General features: G+C 33.6%; 1 long non-coding RNA gene across 1 annotated transcript; it reads right to left on the bottom strand.

Annotated features, from left to right (window-relative positions):
* Positions 1-2491: 2491 nt before the first annotated feature.
* Positions 2492-5739, bottom strand: LOC117275357 (uncharacterized). The gene is made up of 4 exons (XR_004505523.2): positions 5651-5739; positions 4976-5042; positions 4629-4799; positions 2492-2733 (listed from the first exon to the last, which is right to left on the bottom strand). It is a non-coding gene; the product is annotated as an uncharacterized lncRNA (long non-coding RNA).
* Positions 5740-6731: the final 992 nt, after the last annotated feature.

Consider the following 6731-nt stretch of genomic DNA (forward strand, 5'->3'; position numbering starts at 1 on the left):
GTGAAATTATTTGAGTGAAGCTCATAGTAAAATTTGAGATCCATTTGTTGATGTTTTTGACTCATTTGGTGATTAATATGTTTTAGTATAGTACTGTATAATTGTGTATAGGGGTGTTACATATTGATACGAGACTGCTATATTATTTACGGCAAAGGGCCAAATATACTTCTCTACTTTCGAAAATGGTCTAAGAATACCCTTCGTTATACTATTGGGTTATTTATACCCCTGCAGTCATACTTTGAGTTCAAATATACCCCTCATTTAAACGGAGGGACACGTATCATCGTCTTGTTGGTCAATTCTAAATATATTCTAATTAATTAAAAAGATCTATTACACATACCCGAATAATAAATTTTTTTTTTTGTAAAAACTGAAATTATTTTTACTAAAAACTGAAAAAAAAAATATTTTTTCCAGATTTTACAAAAAAACTACTTTAGAAAAACTGAAAAATATTTCCTAAAATAATATTTTTGTAAAAACTAAAAAAAAAAACTGAAAAGTAATTTTCTAAAGCAATTAAAAACTGAAAAAAATTGAAAAAAAGAAAATATTTATTACACATTGCTTTAGAAAATTACTTTTTAGTTTTTTTTTTCAGTTTAAAAAAAAAAAGAATTTTAGAAAATATTTTTCAGCTTTTTTTAAAGCAGTTTTTTTGTAAAAACTGGAAAAAAAATATTTTCATTTTTTTCAGTTTTTAGTTAAAATATTTCAGCTTTTTTTCAGTTTTTAATTGCTTTAGAAAATTGCTTTTCAGTTTTTTCTTTCAGTTTTTACAAAAATATTATTTTAGAAAATATTTTTCAGTTTTTTCAATTTTTAGTAAAAATAATTTCAGTTGTTTCAGTTTTTACAAAAAAAAAATTATTTTTTGGGTATGGGTAATGGGTCTTTTTAATTAATTAGAAGATATTTAAAATTGACCAACAGGACGATGACACGTATCCCTCCGTTTAAATGAGGGGTATATTTGAACCCAAAGTATGACTGCAGGGGTATAGATAACTCAATAGTATAACGATGAGTACTCTTAGACCATTTTCGAAAGTAGAAGAGTATATTTGGCCATTTGCCGTATTATTTATTTGTAAGAAGTGTATAATATTGTATATCGGAGGTATAAGCACTGCTAAAAAAATAATCATGTATACATACATAAACTTTAAAATATGGCTATATAGGTACAATATAGTGTAATATAATGGACCGTATTTCTATGCAATAATATCCCATTAAGGATCGGCTGGGTAAGGAGAAAATAAAGGAAAAAAAGGGGTGAAAAAATAAATAAAGTGAAATGTGAAACGTGGCGGAGTGATTTTGTATTTTTAACGGAATGTTAATTCTAACAAGAATAGAGGGTATTAGGTAGCCTGTAATGTGTGTAAATAAACTTTTCGGACAACTACATAATACAAGTTATGTATTTATATAATTCGGGTTGGTTCGGGTTTTATCAAAACTAAACCAATTACATCGGTGTTGGCTGGTTCTATCAGTTTTTTTGTCTCATCGATTACTTTGTTAATACGAGTTACAAATATATAGTTTTGAGACTCCAATTATATTTAGTAAGAAACGAACAAATTGACAAACATATAATTTATTAAAATATTCTTATAGGAGAATTTTTTTTATATATGTTAGTTATGTAATTGGTCTAACAATAATATTCATTAATATAAACTTTCAATCTTGACTGGATTTTAATAATTAAACACACACAGACGCGCGCGCGCGCGCGCGCGCGCACACACACACACACATATATATATATATATATATATATATATATATATATATATATATATTATTTACCCCCTTCAATTATTTCACATACATGTGCTTTGTGGGTTTCCTCCATTGCTAACACTCCCTTCTTTCTCTAGAATATTACTCCATCTGTCTCAATTAATGTGTCATAGTTCGATTTTAAGATTTAACTTTTAATTAAGACCATGAATTCGGCATAGAATTTTTAGTTTTTTTAAGATAAATTTATATATTTAAAAACTACGTATAAAGTACTATAAGTCATAATAATTAATAAATTAAAATATTTAAAAGACATATAAAAGAATACAGAAAGAAAAACTCATTTGACTCTCGAAATCCAAATTTTACCCTATAAATTGGGATGGTGGTAGTATTTATATTAAAATTGCTCTGCAATTTTATACTTTATTTATGAGAATGTTAATCATCTGGTTTGCAGACTGATCAACGATGATGGACTTCATTTATGTGATGGTGCGTTTCCTTTCCCTTATCACCCTATCCTCTTTTTTATTTTTTCCTCTTAAAGATTTGCAGCTCTCTCCCCAAATTTCTTGTCACAACCCAAAATCCCAACCGAGGGATCGTGATGACGTCTAACATCGCTTGCTAGACAAGCCGATACTTGACAATAACAAAAGGAAGCAAGACTAACGTATAACTGCGTAATATCATAAATAAGGGTAAAAGCTCCATAGAACATAACAATACGATGCCAAATACTATCTAATTAACTCCCCAAGATTTGGTGTTATAGAGCATATTAGCTACGAAGAGTACTAAATCAATGTCAGAAAAGAAGTACAATAATGTATGATACAATTTGATAGTAATATATTAAAGGACGGTGACTCCAGAGCTTGCAAATGGGTCTGCAACACTACCTCGAGTCTCCAGAAGTCCAACTAGTCACCCTTTGAACCCTGCAAGGGCCAATGCCTGGAGCTGCACAAGAAGTGCAGAAGTGTAGTATGAGTACAATCGACCCAAATGTACCCAATAAGTATCGAGTCTAACCTCGACGAGATAGTGAAAAGGCTATGAAAATACACTTCCATATAAATTTGTGCAAGTAATAAGCAAAAAATAATAAAAATAGAGAGACAGACAAAAGAATAAGTACAAAGAAGAGAACATATAATAAGGTTTATAAAAATAACAACACATCATAACCTTAAGATACAAACACCACAGAAGAGAAACATCAAATAAGAAATAAGCTCAAGCCATCGTATCTATTGCGACACGCAACCCGATCCAATCTCAATACGATTGCAGCGTGCAACCTAGTCCAATCTTAATACCATTGCAACGTGATCGAAAAATAAAATAAAAGTAGAAGTGGGCTAGTCCCCGAAAATGCCCGATACTTTAGCGATCGTAGACCACTAAGGAGAGAGGCCAGTCTTACAACTCAGCATAGGACTTAGCTGGGAAGAGACCTTCTTCTTCTCTCCATGTTGATCTGGGAGCAGCCTTGTCTTTCCCTTTGTACTATTTGTAGTTGATAAAGAATAAGCTTTGAAAGCAGATAGGCCAATGGTAGGGAAGGCTAGCACACATCATTTCTCTAAGAATAAGTGAGTTCCACGACGAGCAAACCGATCCAACAAATGTACTATTACGGCGTGAAACCCGATCTAATCGCAATATCAATCCACATGAAAATACCCAACAAACAACAAATATGACAAAGAGCATAACAGAATACAGTGGAGAAAACAAGTAAGAAAAAATATACCAAGGAAAGGATAAACATGATATGCATTTCAATATTTCAAGAGTCATCTCGCTCATATATCCAATGAGGCTCCAAACATGGCCAAGAACATGTAAGAAATCAATGAGTCTCACAATCCAACATAACATAAGAGTACAACACAAGGATAGGGCAAGAACATGAATAAAGCTACTTTTACCCTCATGCTTTAACCTATGACAAACGCATATACATTCATCACCATGCATATGCATCGTCCCAACATATTTAGCACATAGTAATTAAGATATTTCCGACCTAATTCCCTCAAATCAAAGTTAACCACGATATTTACCTCCTTCTGGAATAAATCGACAATCCAAGACCGTCTTCCATTTAGAACAAGCCTCCAAACAACCCGAATCTAGTCAAATATTACTCAAATAAGTCAAAACAAGCTTTAAAAATAATCCTAGTATCGAAAAGTGTCACACCTCCAAAACTAGGTGGGACATGATTGGCACTCAACCCTTAACATTCGTTGAGCGAACCCTGTGCTAGTTGTAACATAACTTCCAGCTTAGTGACAAACAAAGTAATATTCTTAAATAATAGTTCTAGCAAGTTGCAATTCTAAAACTGTTTCACAGAATGACAAGTGAACGATAAATCTAAAAATCTTAATACTGACCCAGCAAGTCATGAGCCTCTAGAATCTGATAAAAACTAAAATACGTAGCATACAGAGCATTCCCCGTAAATAGTATAAATGTCTAAAAATAAATAAGAATATGAGAAACGTCTGATACCACTAGAATGAATCAATAGAGCCTATCAATTTAATCTAAAATATCTCCTCTAGCCACGTGCCATATTATCAGCATCCTCAATACCTGCCACACAACGTAGTAGGATTAAACGGGCTAAGTACCACCAAACGATACCTAGTAAGTCTCATAAGCTACCTCCTAAAAAGGTGGAGCAAAACCTTGTGGGAAAAATATGGAAGGAAATGGATACACGGGAAATCATATAAATCATACAAAATTTCATAAACAAGTAATGAGCTAGAAAGTGAAACTTAACATAAAAACTGAGTATACAGCTGATATCTGAAAGAGAAACTGCATTTTACAAATACCTTTTTTGGAAAGTCATTACGCATAGTGGTCCTGCGTACATGAGTATCTGGGAACACGCACGGGGGAGTCTCGGACTATCTCCCCAACAAACAATTGGCACTTGCGAGCGTGTGGTGGCTTACCCTGGCATCATGACATCACGCTAGGGGGAGGGGGTTGGCCACTTCTCCCTACTGAATGTGATCACATTAATGCATGAATGAATGTTGAACTAAATACTGAACTGGACGTAAACATCACCAACAAATGCATATAACAATGGTAATATACGTAGGCATGTAATCCTATCACTTATAAAGTCATACTGAATAAGAATGAAGTAAACTGAGATTAAGCCCCAACTTACCTCAAAATTACTAGTTCAACTTCGACGTTACGTATCCTCCGAGCAATACTGATTCACAACTTTCAATCTACATATGATAACCGGGTTCAATTTACATCAATACGAGTTCAAAGACTATGAATTTACTCACTTAAGAAGATTGCTAAAGTCCTCTAATTTGTGAATTCTCTGAATATGATTCTCCGGTATACTTGAAAGTTTTATCTAACTACTAGCGGGAAGGGTTATCTCTAATATTTTAATAGTTCTTATCCTTTTCCCAATTCTTAAACCTGGCAGCAAACTCAAATGATTTTTGCCATGATAATATATTAATTATTTTTCCAAATTAACTTCTTGCTAAACTAAGTACAAATTCACCCGAAGCTAAAGGACAATGAAGAGATGTTAACTGTCTCTATTAATTACTAAACAAATAAAAGAAGAGCAAATATCCAGTTCTAAAAAGTCCACATGCGAATCATTCCCTCGCCGAGTTACGACATTTTGACAAATTCACTTAATGACTATTTTTGATGATCTTGTCAAGTAATAATCAAGTTCCACTATAACTCCTTATGAACTTAAATTCTTAATTATTATTATTATATTTTTTACCACCATTATCATTGAATTTCTAAAATCTGTGTGAGTTAATTTATGAACCATATTGTAGGGATGAACTAGATATCATACCTGATTACTAAATAGGTTGTGAAAGAATCTTCACTAGTACTCTCCAGCTTTACTTGTTCACGTTAGATGAGAGATTGGGAAGAAGGAATATGTTTTATTTTATTTGTTTTTCCAAACCCTATTCATAAGCTATCCAAAGTCAAGTATCTTGGCCCAGCAATAGCCCATTTTCTTATAAGCCCGTTAGTACCAAAATTCTAAGTTTAACAACTCACGGAGCTTTACATTCTCTCCCGGTAAAAAACATTCGTCCCCAAATGTCATCTTGTGATTATTATTAGGTCTGTGATTGACCTTAGGCCTTATGCCATATTCACTTTTCCCTTAGAAACCGAAATTTGGCTAACCTCGAAACTTTTGAAAAAGATCGGCAGAGTTTCCTCTGTAACTGGAGCTATCCAAAATTTTCAACATGTCCAAACAACCCAGCAATAACATTTCGCGCCTTCAACTACTCAATCCAATGATATACAATATCAAGGCAGACCGGTATACCCACCGAAGCTATTGTACATCACTATAAGTACAAATATCATATAACTTCATAATCTAAATATTTTAAAGCTTAAAATGAATTATGTACCTGAAATCTCGAACAAATAGGGATACTTTTCCTTTATGGCTTCCTCGGGCTCGTAGCTTCCTCAACTGAATGGTTTCTCTATATTACTTTTACCGAATCAACGTCTTTGTTTCGATGTGTACGAACCTGCCTGTCTACTATAGCTAGAGGGACCTCCTTATATGTCAGAGTATCATAAACCTCTATCTCTTGTCTATCAAGTACATGACTCAGAGGAGGTACAACTATAGAATTACCCGTGGATGCTGCCTGAGTGGTTGGAGCCTTTCCTGGAGCTTGTCCAAGCTGTGGATAGTCTCTCGTAATATGACCCGGATCGTGGAAGTGGAAACAACCTTTATGACCCAAAAAGCATTTCCTTAGATGTCTTTTGCTGCACGAAGTTCATATAGTATAGGAGAACCGAGGTTAGCCCTGACTAGTTGAACTTTGCCCCTGAGGGGCCTGACCCTTACTATGTTGGCCATGTCTGAGTGGAGCTGAATAATGAGATGAGTG

The sequence above is a fragment of the Nicotiana tomentosiformis genome, chromosome 8 (genome assembly GCF_000390325.3).
Source record: "Nicotiana tomentosiformis chromosome 8, ASM39032v3, whole genome shotgun sequence".
NCBI classification, from domain to species: domain Eukaryota; kingdom Viridiplantae; phylum Streptophyta; class Magnoliopsida; order Solanales; family Solanaceae; genus Nicotiana; species Nicotiana tomentosiformis.